The sequence below is a fragment of the Nelumbo nucifera genome, chromosome 1, assembly GCF_055504915.1.
Source record: "Nelumbo nucifera cultivar China Antique chromosome 1, China Antique-T2T, whole genome shotgun sequence".
Lineage (NCBI taxonomy): Eukaryota > Viridiplantae > Streptophyta > Magnoliopsida > Proteales > Nelumbonaceae > Nelumbo > Nelumbo nucifera.
The window spans coordinates 177,215,577-177,230,928 of record NC_142649.1 but is presented as its reverse complement, the minus strand read 5'-3'; the positions used below and the strand labels follow the sequence as shown (position 1 = coordinate 177,230,928).

At 47.1% G+C, this 15,352-nt stretch overlaps 1 pseudogene across 1 annotated transcript; it reads right to left on the bottom strand.

Moving 5' to 3' along the window:
• Positions 1–13,065: 13,065 nt before the first annotated feature.
• LOC104600403 (tetrahydroberberine oxidase pseudogene) lies at positions 13,066–14,871 on the bottom strand (annotated as a pseudogene). Its single transcript, XR_016080716.1, has one exon. The product of XR_016080716.1 is annotated as a tetrahydroberberine oxidase pseudogene (transcript).
• Between the last annotated feature and the right edge of the window lie 481 nt (positions 14,872–15,352).

Sequence of the window (15,352 nt, the reverse complement as noted above, 5' to 3'; positions counted from 1 at the left end):
ATAAGAATCTATATTATAGCTTTCACAAAGATCCCGGTCATAGTACCGAAATTTCTAAAAATCTCCGCAACGAGATCAAAGAACTCATCCGTCGCGGATATTTAAGAAACTTCGTACAAAACAGCAGTAGTAATAATAAAGCAAGTCGGCAAGGGGAGCACGGTAAGGACGCTCCCGAGTCTAGCAGCAGGCCGGCCTAGCATTCACATAGGCAACCTCTAGAAGAGAGACCGGTCCGTGGCACCATCCACGTTATAGTGGGAGGATCGATCGTCACGGGCTGTACTTTAGCAGTAACTCGTGCGTCAATTCGCGAAGCCGCCCGAGAAGAACAGAATCCTCCTAAGCGACCGAGGACAGAAGAGTTGATTTTCTTCACGGAAGATGATGCACGAGGGGTCCATTATCCCCACGACGATGCACTCGTGATAAAGCTGAGTATCAGCGACTTCGAGGTCAGGCACGTACTCGTCGACTCAGGCAGCTCAGCAGATATCCTCTTCAAGGCCTCATTCGACCAGCTTCAGTTGTAGAAAAGTGACTTGAGGCCTACGGACACTCCATTGGTGGGCTTCAGCGGAGAAGAATTCCGGCCCCTTGGGAAGATAACAATACTTGTGGAAGTCGGCACATGGCCCTACGTAGTCAGACTCAACCACGACTTCCTAGTGGTCGCAACCCCCTCCCCATACAATGCCATAATAGGTCGGCCGATCATCCATATCCTACGAGCAGTGGTCTCCACCTACCATTTGGCTATGAAGTTCCCTACAGACTTCAGTGTGGGGGTAGCGTGGGGCAACCAGCTCGAGTCCCGCAAGTGCTATGTCGCCGCCCTGAAGGGAAAAACCAAGGTGGCAGACGACCTCGAACTAGAATGGCCAACGGAGCAAGGTGAAGAACGAGTCGCGCCCACGGAAGAAACAGTCGCAGTCCCGACCTCAACGGCAGACCCTGCTCGGACGCTTCAGATCGGTGCTTCCATCCAAGAACCTCTACGATTCGAACTGGTAAGTTTCTTACTTTAAAATTTAGATATTTTTGCATGGTCCGCAGCAGAGATGCCTGGTATAAACCTCGACCTTATAACTCACAAGCTGAATACTGAGCCTATAGTTAGGCCCGTTAGACAGAAGAAATGCAACCTAGCCCCGGAGCGGTGGAGAGCGGTCGACGAGGAGGTCGGGAAGCTCCTCGCAGCTGGCTTTATAAGAGAAGTCCATTACCCGAGCTGGGTAGTCAACCTCGTCCTGGTAAAGAAAGCCAACGACAAGTGGCGCAGGTGCGTCGACTACACCGACCTGAACCGGGCTTGCCCAAAAGACTGCTTCCCGCTCCCCAGAATTGACCGCTTGGTGGACGTGACCTCGGGGCATGAGTTGTTAAGTTTCTTGGACGCCTATTCGGGCTACAACCAAATTAAGATGGATCCGTCGGACGAAGAAAAGACTACCTTCATCACAGAGTTCGGTCTATATTGTTATAAGGTTATGCCTTTCGGGTTGAAAAACACAGGGGCGACCTTCCAGAGGCTTGTAAATAAATTGTTTGCGCCATTAATTGGCAGAAAAGTAGAATGCTATGTAGACGACATGGTCCTTAAAACTCAATTCTCACATGAATTAATACAAGACTTGCATTCAGTTTTTGAAATCTTGCGTAAGTTTAATATGAAACTGAACCCGAATAAGTGTGTATTCGGTGTGACCTTAGGCAAATTCCTAGGATACATTGTCAACCGACGCGACATTGAGGCAAACCCAGATAAAGTTAAGGCCATCTTAGATATGAGACCACCCTAGAAGTTGAAGGAGGTTCAGAGGTTGAATGGCCGCATAGCTGCCCTAAGCCGCTTCATGTCTAAGTCGGCGAACCGCTGTCTACCGTTCTTTAAGGCAATCAAGAGCAAAGGGTTCGAATGGACCCAAGACTGTCAGCTCGCGTTTGACAAGCTCAAGAAATACCTCGCTAGTGTGTTGATCTTAACCCGACCCGAGGAGGGCGATGTTTTAGAACTGTACCTCTCAGCAAGCGATGAATTGGTCAGTTCGGTACTAATACAGGAAGAAGATCGGGTTCAACGACCCATCTATTATGTTAGTAAAGTATTGCAGGGAGCAGAGACGAGATACCCGGAGATAGAAAAGCTAGCATACGCACTGGTAATTGCAGCTCGGAAGCTCCACCCGTACTCCAGGCTCACACTGTTATCATTCTCACCGACAAACCTCTGAGGCAAGTCTTACTTAAGCCTGAGGTCTCTGGTCGGTTGACAAAGTGGGCCGCTGAGCTCAGCGAGTACGACCTCCAGTACAAGCCCCGAACTGCCATTAAGGCCCAAGCCTTAGCAGATTTCATCGTCGAGTGCACATTCAGCTACGAAGTCCCCAGGCCGGTTGAGCATGAGGCTCCCAGCTCAGGTGAGCCCGAAGCTCCCAAGTCGTTCGAGCCCGAGCCCCGTGAGGTAGCAACCAGTGTGGCATCTCTCCTAGTTCGGCCAAGCGCGAGCTGGGATGAGGAGCCCTGGATCCTTCACGTAGATGGCTCCTCGAACCAATAGGGCAACGGAGCCGGAATAGTTTTGCATGGCCCAAGTGGCATGAAACTGGAGTATGCGCTACGCTTCGAGTTTGCGACATCTAACAATGAAGCGGAGTATGAGGCATTGATAGCTGGACTATCTCTAGCCAGAGAAGTAAAAACCAAGCACATCGTTGTCTGTAGGGACTCCCTGCTCGTGGTCAATCAGGTCACTGGCGAGTATGAAGCTCGCGAGCCAACCATGATCGCTTACTTAGCCAAAGTCAGAGAGACCCTGCTCAACTTCTAGTCACACTTTATCAGGCAAATCCCAAGGTCGGAGAACGCTGAGGCCAATGCCCTGTCCAGATTAGCCAGCGTCAGCAACATCACCATGAGAACCGTGTACATAGAGGACTTGCCTCGGCCTAGCATTCTCGGGGGGGCAGAGGAGGTCGCTCTCGTCGTTCAAGCAGAGCCGAGTTGGATTGACCCGCTGGCAAGCTTCATGCTACACGAGACCCTCCCTGTAGACCGCAATGCAACCAGAAGGGTGCAGCGCCAGGTAGCCAAATATGTCATAATAAACGAACGACTGTATAGGAGATCCTACATGCTCCCCTATCTGCGTTGCTTGCGGCCTGCCGAAGCCGAGCTCGTACTCCGTGACACTCATGAGGGGTTGTGCGACGGGCACTTGGGGGGCAGGGCCCTCGCCTAGAAAGCACTTCGACAGGGGTATTATTGGCCAATAATGAAGGCAAATGCTATTGAGCTCGTTAGGAAATGTGACAAATGCCAGAGACATGCTAATATTCACCACCAACCCGCTGTCGACCTCAAGTATCTCACTAGCTCGTGGCCCTTTGCACAGTGGGGCATCGATTTATTAGGGCCATTCCCGCCAGCAACGGGTGGGTGGAAGTTTCTAGTAGTAGTAGTGGACTACTTTACCAAGTGGGTAGAAGCCGAACCCCTTGTTACGATCACAGCCCAAAATGTCCAAAACTTCTTTTGGAAGAACATTGTGTGACGCTTCGGATTTCCTCGGGTATTGATTTCTGACAACGGCAAGCAGTTCGAGGATATCAAATTCCAAGAATGGTGCCAAGACATGGGAATCCGACAGAATTTTACTTCAGTCGCACACCCTCAAGCAAATGGTCAAGCAGAAGTCACGAACAGAACTATCCTCCGCGGGCTGAAGGCACGGTTGGACCGAGCTAAAGGACTATGGGCAGATGAGCTACCTAGTGTTCTATTGTCTTATTGAACCATAGAGAAGACCGCCACAGGAGAGTCTCCCTTCAACCTCACCTACGGCACCGAGGCAGTCATCCCAGCTGAGGTTGAGGTTCCCTCGCTACGACTGGAAGCATATGACGACGAGGCAAATGAAGATGAACTACGTACCAATCTCGACCTACTCAACGTGGTAAGGGACCTCACATATACCAGGACTGCAGCCTACCAACAAAGAGTAGCTCGGTACTATAACGCAAGGGTCAAGAAGCGGAGCCTCTACGTCGGTGACCTGGTCCTTCGTAAAGTTATGGTACCTGAGCCTGGCGCTGGCAAGCTCGGATTGAATTGGGAAGGACTCTACCAAGTGAAACGGGTGCTCGGGGAAGGAACATACGAGCTCGAAACCCTTGAAGGGAGACAAGTACCTCGGGCATGGAATATTGTCAATTTAAGGCAGTATTACTTGTAACTATTGAGTAGACCATGAGTCACTCTCAAAGCCTAAGGGCCAAAATGCCGAGCTAATACGACCTCGACGCAATAAGACCTAGTCGCCTCTATGGCATGGGAAACTTCAAGGGCAGACTATAAGTCACCCCCTCAGCCTAAGGGCTAAAGCACCGAGCTAACTAAGACCTCGGCACCATAGAAGACCTTGGGTCTGAACCCTACGAAGCATGGCTCGTCTCAGTGCATCGGTTGGACCAAGTAAGGTACAACCTACGAACATGCAGTCTGGGCACGCACAGTAACTACTTCGCGGTATACCGTGGAGACGCCTTAAACGCTAAGGGGTACCTCGGGATAACGATTACCGAAAAATCCTATTTTGAGTATGCAGCTCTAATAGCTCGAGTGATGAGATCGCTTTAGCAAAAATAAAGAAAGCACACCATACTTATCGGAAGAAGAAATTTCATTGCTACTAAAAAAAAAAAACTGAGCTAAACAGCTCGAGAAAGTTCGACAAGAAATAAAAAAGGGGCACAACAGCCCAAAAAGATCTTTGAAGACCGGGTTCTGGCACCCGGGAACCACAGGTTATCAGTCAGAAGAACAGAAAAGCTGAGCCACCAGCCTCAGGGGTCCACCTCATCCTCGTCCTCCGGGGAGTCAGGCTCTTTCTCTTCCGCCTGGTTCGCCGTTTCGGGAGCTAGGCCCTTCATGGTGAAGCCGTCAAAGTTGAGCCTAGAGAACTTCTTTTGGACCAACCAGCAGCAGAGCTTGAATCCGGAACGATACGAGCTCGAGCCATATTCCACTTGGAGGTCGTGATACTCCTGGGAGTCCTTGAAGTCCTAGACTGCCTTCTCCCGCTCGGCCTCCACCATGGAGTCAAAGTTCCAAGTTCGGTCCAGAAGTGTAGACTCCAAGTCCCGAAATTGTTGGCGGAGGAGCTCCCTTTCTGCCGACACCCTCGATGACTCCTCCCTATAGCGCGCGCTCTCTTCGGAAAGCCTGGCGATCTGCGCCTCCTGGTCACGAACGAGCAGCTCCTGGGCCTCGCTCCCCTTGCGAGTGTGAAGGAGCTCGCCCTGGGCCTGGTCGAGCTCGCCCTGGAGCTTCTGAACGAGGGCCCTTTGATTACGAGCGTCGCCGAAGTGGATGTTAGTTTGGAGGGCCATGGCATGGATGGCGGTGTTCACCTGCTGAACAAGAGAGTAAGGTCAAAGGACAACAAAAGGAAAGAAAGGATGAGAGGGAAAGAAAGACCACTTACCACCATGCAGTGGGAGGCAGCAAAAGCGGCAAGCACCTTGGGCTCCATCTCCCCCCACCTAGCAACCTCCTCATGGCAGATCGCCCTTCAGCTCTTCCGCCTAGCCACGATATAGTCATTGATCCCCTCCCAGTTCCCTACTGGGAACTGCAGGTAGGGGAATAGACGGGAAGGACCAGGAGGAACCACCCCCTGACTCGGGAGCTCGCCCCCCTCGAGGCTACCCTCTCTGGCGCCTCCTTCAAACGGGGCCGGTGGAACTTCAGGTGGTAGGGAAACAATGTCTGGTCCAGCAGACTCGAACTCAAAGCCCCCGGAAGTGGGAGTCCGATCAGGGCGCGACCTCTTCACTTTACGCCTCTGGTTGCTAGAGAGAAGACGACGCGAGTCAACACTAGACATAATGGCTGCCAAGAAGGAATCAAGTGTTAGCTCGGTATGAATTATGTGCATATGAACGCAACGTCGTGGCAAAAACTACACGACCTAAAAGGACAACCTACCCGGGCTCAGGCCGGCCTGCACGAGCTTCTCCTCGGCCAAGTAGTCCGAACAGAGGAAGCTTACCGATGCCCAGGACAACATCGTTTTCCAGATTTCGGGGTGTAGCTCGGCCCCAGGATCCTGGATGGCGCCCCTCCAAGAAGTTGGGAAGGGCCATCCCTCGGGGTTACGGATTACGAAGTAATCCCGTTTCCAAGTAGGAATTTTATTCGGTAGATCATACAAGAGCTTATAGCCGTGGCGGGGGAGAGGTAGTAAAAGCGCCTCTCCGGTGGAACCCCGGGAGCGACATTCTTTATACAGAGGATAGAAACAAAAATTTCAAGGTCCAAGAGAAGGCAGTACTCATAGCATAAGGATATAATCCCAACCATGTTCCGAATGGCGTTGGGATGAAGCTGATCGATGGTGACGTTAAAATGGTTTAGCACCTCCACTATCAAGGGGTGTAGAGGGAGACGCAGGCCAGCCTCGAGCTGTTCCTGAAAGATGACTATTTCATTGGAACCATGCTCCCAAGGGAATTTTTCAGTGGGGAGACTGTAGACCAGGTCCCCAGGGAGGCGAAAGTAGCGAATTAAAGACCTAAGTCTCTCCGCTATCATAGAGGAAGGGCCAAAAGTGTCGGGCTCCCTCCCCCGAGAGGTAGACGCTACATCACCGAAGGCCTCCCGAGCCTCCGGAACCTGTTCCCAACCTCCTCCCGAGCTTGAGGGAGCATCGTCGTCCTGGTTATCGCCTCGGTGGTAGGTTTGGTACGGATACCCAGACGTGGTTGACAGTGATTAGGACTCACCAGAGGAGGCGAAATGAAGTAAACTGAGGAGCTCTGGGCAGATTAAATGAGGGTGCGACCTCAGAATCCGAAGACAGCAAGATGGCGTGAAAGAGGGTGAGGCCCAGAGGGCCCTCTTATTTATGGTCCCCACACCCCTGAATCGACGGCCCAGATCAAAGCGGATCCAACGACTCGCAGGTGTACTGATTGCCCACCTTCTGAAAATCAAAAGTGATTGTTGGCACGTCTTTCGCGATTAAGGCAAAGACGGTTGCACGATGCCTAGAGATAAGAGCCACTTCGGCACGTTTTCGAAATCCGAAAAGTTAGAAAATCTCTTGATTCCTGCGAACGCATTTAATGTGGGTAGTCAGTCAAGTTTGAATTCCGGTCAAATCTGTCCATCACGCTTCATGAACCCCTCGCACTAAGGCAGTGCTCTCAGCTCAAGGAGTGGGGGGCAATTGATGGAGGACGATTTGACCCGACCTATGAAACGGTGACACATGGACACTGACTCAATACGAGCAACTGCTCAGCATTGTAGCCCAGTGCGACCAAGTGACGGGCCCCTAAAGCAGCTCGCTACATTGTAGCGAGCAAAAGGAGCTCGCCATAACGCGAGCTCTGGGTTCCCCGAGCTACCTTAAAAGGGATATTCCGAGGCAATTTTATCTCGCGAGCTAGGGGGACTAGCTCGCCTGAGCTTCCAAGCAAACAAGTCATCCCTAGGACCAATTCTATTAAGGATAACCCTTAAGTATTCCAAGCTCGCCACAAAAGTAGCTTGCAAATAAGCCGCATGAGCACTCCTCAGGAAGCTTCTTTCTGATAGGCCATACCGATCGGACTGTGCCACGTCCCTTAGTGATGGCGCAGTCCCTGTCCTTTCGATAGTCTGCATCTACGTCTCTTAGCAGGCAGAGGCGTGCCTGCCACTTTGGAGACGTGTCACTCACCCGGGCGAGAAGTACGTCACAACGGCCACCTGCGCAGTCCTGGCAGGTAACGGCTATGGCAGGAGCCCAGTGGCGGTTATGCCCAACCTGACACAAACACCCCTATAAAAGCCCTCACGGCAGGGGAGGAACGGCTTCTGGAACTTCTAATCTTTGGAACATAGTGGTAACGCGCTATCTGCACTCTTAGCCTATCACCTTTTCCTTGCTTCTACCAAGTACTGACTTAAGCATCGGAGTATCCCCGCCGGACAAACCCCCAAGAGATTCTTCTTACTCTTCCCCATCTCAGGTGTCTTCTAGGAGCCACACGAGTGCCAGTTAGGAGTGACCGGATTGCACTACATCAGTGACCTAGTGGAGTACTGAAGCATACAACCTGCGGTGGCTCCTAGGTCGACTTCACAGTACTCCACTAGGGGTACTCCACTAGGTCAGCATTGCACTACATCTGTTTGAAGATGCGTTCGAAAAGCTCGACATCGCCAGAGATCGGCTTGCACCAGTCAGCACTCCTTTGATGGGATTTTTCGGAGAGTCCCTCCAGCCAACGGGGAGAATAACTCTTCCCTTCTTGATCGGGGATGGTGACATAACTGCAACGGCCATGGTGGATTTCATCGTGGTACGCTACCCCTCCTCTTAGAACGTGATCCTCGGAAAGCCGACCCTCAACACCCTGCGGGCAGTAGTTTCAACATACCACCTCACCATGAAATTTCCAACCAAGTATGGCATAGGGGGGGGCGCAGAGATCAGAAAGCAGCCTGGTATTGCTACTAGTTATCCTGCCGAGGACCACGTCTAGTGACTAAGACACTGATGGCAGAAGCATACAACCTGCGCAATGAAGTAAAGGCACAACGCAGCCAACCTGTGGAACACCTTGTCCAGGTCCCCTTGGTTGAGGAAGACCCCAAAAGACGATCCAAGTTGGTTCCCTGCTAGCCGACCATCTCTGGGAGGAACTTGTTTGATTGCTGAGGAACAACGCCGATGTATTTGCTTGGTCGGAAGAGGACATGCTTGGAATTGATCCTGAAGTCATCACACATCGGATGAACGTCGACCCTCATTACCGACCTGTAAAGCGGAAGAAGAGAAACTTCGCCCCAGAAAGGTGGCAAGTGATCATCGAGGAAGTACAGAAATTGCTCGATGCCAGCTTCATTGGGGAAGTCAAATATCCCGATTGGTTGGCCAACTTAGTGATGGTGAAGAAGGGCAACGGAAAGTGGAGGATCTGCATCGACTTCACAGACCTAAATAAGGCCTATCCCAAAGACAGCTTCCCCCTTCCTCGGATCGACCAGCTCGTCGACGCAACAACAGGGCAAGAGCTCCTAAGCTTCATGGAGCTTGGATCCCAGGGCAAGATCTCCTCAGCCCAGCCTCAAAGCTGTGCTCATAAACGCACAACTCACCGGGCTGAGCGTCAGTAGCCATCTCCTCGGCAGCGGACACCTAATCTGGTATTCCGCGGGAATGACATATGTAGCTCGGATCCGAGCCATATCCCCGACCGTCAAGTCGCCGAGCATGGTTCCAAACCGACGACCTGCTCGAAGAGGAAACTCCGTCTCCATCTCAGAGGGACCAGCCTCGGCTTCCTCAATTTCGACAACCATGAAGTCTCTCAACTCGGGCCCGTAGGTCGAGCCGCGAGAAGAGCTGGAACCAGAACTACTGGAGGACCCGGACGAGGGAGAGGATCGATGAGATGAGGAAGACATACTTGGCAATTTGCGGAGCTGATGAGCGAAAGGCACCGAGCTATCTACCGAACTGTAACTAAGGAATCTGCCGAGCAAGGGGTGCCAAATTCTTGCAAATGACACTAAGGATGGAAAGGGCGGGGACCCCTTCTCCCTTTTATAGCCATCAGGGGTGCGGACCGAGGAGAGATCAACAGTACAGATGAAGCACCCCTCGGAAGGCCAACTGACGCAATCAATAACGAGCATAAGGAGGCCTCGGAGATCGAAGCGATACCCTCGACAGACAATGGTTGCGCCCATTAATTACGCCGATTCAGCCACCGCGCCGGTCCAACCTTCGACGTGGAGACCCACCATACCAGTCCAGCGTTTGATGCAAATCCTCAGCTAGGCCACGCAATAGCCTGGCCAAGCATTCCCCCCCGTTCAGCAGCAAAACTGAGGGAGTGGTTCGGGAACCGGAATTTTGGTTCTTGTTCAAGTTTTGCAACCGAAGATTAGAGGACTCCTCAGCCACTACCAGCACAGCCTGAATAACACGCATGCTCGGAGGTTCCTCAACCGGGCAATGAACCTAGAGACTTCATTCCTCGACTTCAGAACTGGGGGAGTGGTGATCGGGTCATAGCTGAGTTGGCCTTACAAGACACGTGGCCGCCCAACTATCACCCTACCACATCACCCTAGTTTGGCCAAGCTACGCTAGTGTGGTGGCCCCCATCCTTTCCTTTCAGCCAAATCAACTACACGTCACAGCCACGACCGAAGAGGAACAGGGAAGACAACTCCGCCGGGGAATGGGACTATCCCGAATACCTCGGCGGATAACTTCATCCCGGAAACTTCGGAAGCCAATTCTGACCAGGACACAAATCTTTGGCTATAAAACGACACTCCATGCTTGAGGTAAAGGATTCCAACTTCTGACACCCATACTGTTATTCTGCTCGAACCAACATCCTGATAGCTTGGCCCAGCCATCCACCACCTACTGACTTGAGCGTCGGAGTGCTTATCCGGGGATAACTCCTCGGGATTATGACTTATATTTCCTTGATTACAGGTCTTGAGGCGCAACCTCGTCCTTATAGCTCGGCCCCGCCTTGCCAGTAAGGAACTATCTAGTTGCTCTCCTCAGTTCGTGCACCACCTCGGATTGAGCAGCATCAGAACCATTCAAACAGTTTGAACCGTTTAATGGTTTTGACCTTTTTTTTATTTTTTTAAATTTTTAAATTTTTATTTATTTATGTTTTTGTCAAAACGGTTGGACCGTTCAATCCGAGTAGTGGACCCCTAACCGGTTTGTTGTCCGGGTCGGTTTTATAAACCTTGGCTACAATTGATAACTATGTTAGAGACTGTTTACTTGAGAATAATGACCCACATCAACCATCAAGTGTGTATCCCCACGACTGGAGGTGTCAATTGGACTTGATTTGGTCCAACCCAATCTAGTTCAATGTGAGTCTACTTACAAATGGACTGGACCCAATCTAGCCCAAATCTAATACAAACCAAATCCAATCCAATCCATTAAAATGTAAATGGATCCGATCCAATATAAAAATACTTTTATGAAAGTACTTTGTAAAAGTGCTTTTGCAAAAGTACTTTATAAAAGTGCTTTCATAGAAGTGTTTTATAAAAGTACTTTTGCAAAAGTACTTTCGTAGAAGTGCTTTTGTAAAAATAATTTCATAAAAGTGCTTTTTTAAAAGTACCTCCATAGAAGTGCTTTCATAAAAGTGTTTTTATAAAACTACTTCCGTACAAGTTCTTTTGCAAAAGTGATTTCATAAAAGTGCTTTTATAAAAATAATTTTTTAAAAATGATTTCATAAAAGTGCTTTTATAAAACTACTTCTATAAAAGTGCTTTTGTAAAAGTATTTTTGTAAAAGTGCTTTCATAAAAGTACTTTTCATAAAATTACTTTTATAAAAGTGCTTTTGTAAAGTATGTTCGTAAAAGTGCTTTCGTAAAAGTATTTTCATAGAAGTGATTTTATGCTGGTTTCAGTTTTGACCGATTTCAAATTGGACAAGTGTTTGACCTCATGATCATATTATTGAAAATTTGGTTTCGTTCCAATTCAGACCAATAAAAATATGAATATCCAAATTTAATTTGATAAGATTGGATCGAATTAAATCCAATTCAAAACCCGGTCGATTGACACCCCTACCCACGACCACTTCAATCTCTCTCACCTTAGGTGCATGGTGAGAGAAGGTTCTCATGTTTTAACAAGAGTTGGTCCATAAAGGTGTCTTCTTGGAATTCAACAAAATCGACCAAACAATTTTGATTTTTTAACTTTCCATACATCCATTGCCATATATACGCCCATACATCACCTGATGTCATCTGGGTGTCTCCACACATGGATTTGGATTGCTACTTTGTCTAGCCTTTCATACCGGTAAAACTAGAAAAAGGCTGATCAAATAAGTAAATTCCATCATAGACTGAGATATCTAGAGAGAGAGAGAATTAACCAATTCAAATCAACCTTTGTCCCAATTCCTCCATCTCCATTTATTGGTCCAAGCGTTCCAGAAGTTTGAACAGCTAGCCTCAATTTGATTGTCAAATTAAATGGTCCGTTTCAGGATACAGGTACCGATAGAACAGTTGATGCCTAACGAGATTGCCAGTAATTACTCACTTTCAGGTGCTTAGGACCGAAAAAACTTAACTGGGGAAAAGAGATATAAGCTTTTTATCCGCTGCATTCACATGGATGATAGAAATTAAGTAGAAATAGAACAGAGTTCCAAAAATAGCGGGAAGATGAGATGCTAAAAATTAATCCTTTAATGGTCCTAAATACTATGTGTTTTCTAAAACATAAATGTTTTTTTTTTCTTGTTTTTGGAATTTTCATGTCAGTAAAAAAATCAAAAACATGTTGTTGAACCCTGTTTTTTTTTTTTTGTTTTCGAAGGGAAAAATGATTTAATTAGTTTTGTTTCAAAAAACAAACAATGGTTTTTATAAAAAGTTTAGTTTTAAGGAAACCTGGAACTGGTCGCCTAATCAGGCAAACTCATGAGAGATGGAAGATGGATTAGTTTGGATGGAAAGGATTCATTGAAATTGCACCAATGATAAAGCCGTGGCCCTATATACATACAATATGCTATTTTATGTTTTACATAAGACGTAAATAATACATATTATATATAATATTTATATACAAAAGAGGAAAATGCTACATAATCAATGAACTCTAATTTTTATATTTTTCTTTATTATCATATTCTCAATCCTATAGATTCTCTCCCCTCTTGGTTAAGGGGGAGAGAATTTCTATTATATAATTAATTGACACAAATAAATACCCATGACCCAACCAAATCCAATCCTTTTTACTTAACCCAATGGGTGACTTAACCTTTACTCATCCCACATCTTGAATCAGTCAACTGGGTTGGGTCAGAAATTGCCACCTTTTAGTTCTGATTCTATCTAAATGAAACACCAGAAACAATGTATGAAAGCTTTCTCACAAGGGTATAAATTAATGGTATGAACTAGCATAATACAATACCTCTCAAGAGGACATTGAGACAAAGATAAATATTACGACAGAGAGAATTACGTTGAAAATTAATTATGCGATGACAAAAAAATCACACAGTATTTTTATTTATTAACAAAGAATAAGAGATCAGAAACAACTTTTTAAGACGTACAATATTGAATACAACAACACATAATCACAAAAACATTTAATAGTTGTAAGGCTTGTATCTGAATGTGCAATATTAAGCCTTTTATTTCTCTTCTCTTCTACCATGCTGTCACTGCTGGAATGCTCTGCTCATTTCTGAAGAAATTACCTGGGTCGACCTTGCTCTTCACATATACTAATCTGTCGAAGTTGTTCTTGAAATACTTTCGACCCCAGATGCTAGCTTGTGCGTAGCTTGTATTCCCCCTGTTGTTTGTTCCAATGTCAAGATCTCTGTAGTTGAGATATGCTTCTCTTGGGAACTTGGAGACATAAGGAGTCATGTATTTGTACAGCTCTCTGATCCAATTGATGTGCCTCTTGGTTTCTTCATCATGAGTCCCATTTTGTTGCCAGTACACAAGGTACTGGATTTTGTATATGTTCCCTTTTCTGTGTGGAAATGGAGTTGCAGATTCTGATATCTCACTCATCCTTGCTCCATAGGGATTTAGCTGCATTATAGGTGTCTCCACTTGAAGAAACCTTTTCCATATTCCTTCAAATGCAGATTCAGGAATTGGTTGCTTAACATAGTCGGATTTCATCTTGTAGGTGCTCTTGCTCTGAAGACTCCTGTTGAGTAAGACCTCTACGGTACTATCTGGGAACCCACCAAGATTCTTCACTGCATCGATCCAACTCATTTCAGTACAGTCCTCTCGTTTCAAACCCAACTCTGGGAAGCTCTCGTTCATCAGAGGGAGGAGTGTGTCAATAGTACCAAGGAACATGGAGCTGAATGTAACTTTTATTGTTTTACCACCTGAACTGGTGTTTGTGAGCTCCAGATTGGCTCGAATGAATACATCTTCATGGAGCTTATCTGCAATGTATTGCCACCTGTGGACGAGCTTCGTTGCTCCTTCTTCTATTGTCTTGGACGGATTGAAAATAGTTACAACTGGTGGGACTGGAACCAATTTCACTTTCCATCGTAGAATGATTCCAAAGCTTGCTGCACCACCTCCTCTGATGGCCCAGAATAGATCTTCTCCCATGGTTTCTCTGTTGAGGATTTGGCCATTTGCATCAACCATTTGTGCATCAATGACTTGATCAGCTCCAAGGCCATATTTTCTGAGCATGTAACCATACCCACCACCGCCGAGGAAGCCGGAAACGCCTACAGTGTGGCAAACCCCACCTGGGAAGCCATGGACGTTACTCTTCTCTGCAATTCGGTAATAAAGTTCACCCAAGGTCGCACCAGCCTGAACCCATGCACTGTTGTCTTCTATGTCCACAGTGATGGTTTTCAGATTGGACATGTCAACAATGAGGAATGGGACTTCAGCCCTATATGAGAGGCCTTCGTAGTCATGGCCTCCGCCTCGTATTCTGATCTCCAACCCATTCTCTTTTGCACAGATAACAGCGGTTTGGACGTGGGATTCGTTCAAAGGAGTAATGATAAAGAGAGGTTTTGGAGTGTCAGACTGGAGGAACCTGAGGTTTTGTATAGTAGAGGTGTAGATGGATTGATATGAGGAGTTATTGGAGGAATAAACCAGAGCAGAGATTGGAGAGGAAGGATTAGAACGAAGGGAGAGGCATTGAAGAAAGGTCTCCTCCACTGAGGCAGAGGTTGCCCATGGAACCAACACAAGGATTGAAAGCAAGGAAAGTAGTGCAGAAGTTGATGAACTCCCCATGATTTAATTTGGTTTTGCACTTTACGTGTGTTTGGTGTGTAGGAAAGATTCATGGGCTTGCCTATTTATACTTTTTTTTTTTTTTTTTCTGGAATCTGGGTGTTGGTCAAAACCCTGAAAGTCTGACTTTTTCTATATCAGGTAACCATAGGATCGATGTCATATTCATATATAGCTTTGTCTCCAAGACATTAATTATGCACAATAAGATCAAAAAGGTCCAAATTGTCTAACAAGGATTTATTTAATTATATAGAAATATGGCAGCAGCATTTTGTGATTTTTGTTGATATTTGACTTTCTTTTTTTAGAATATGTTCATATCATTTAATTTGACGACTTCATCTAGAACAAATGGCAGCAGCAGCATCTTGTGACTTTTTAGGGGTTGTGTTGGTATTTCATCAACACAACCAAGCATTAATTTTGGAGGGTATTTTCATTTCGTTTTGGTTATTGAATTAGACAACCATGTAATATAGTTTTTGAATACAACTACGTGGTTCAAGCAGAAT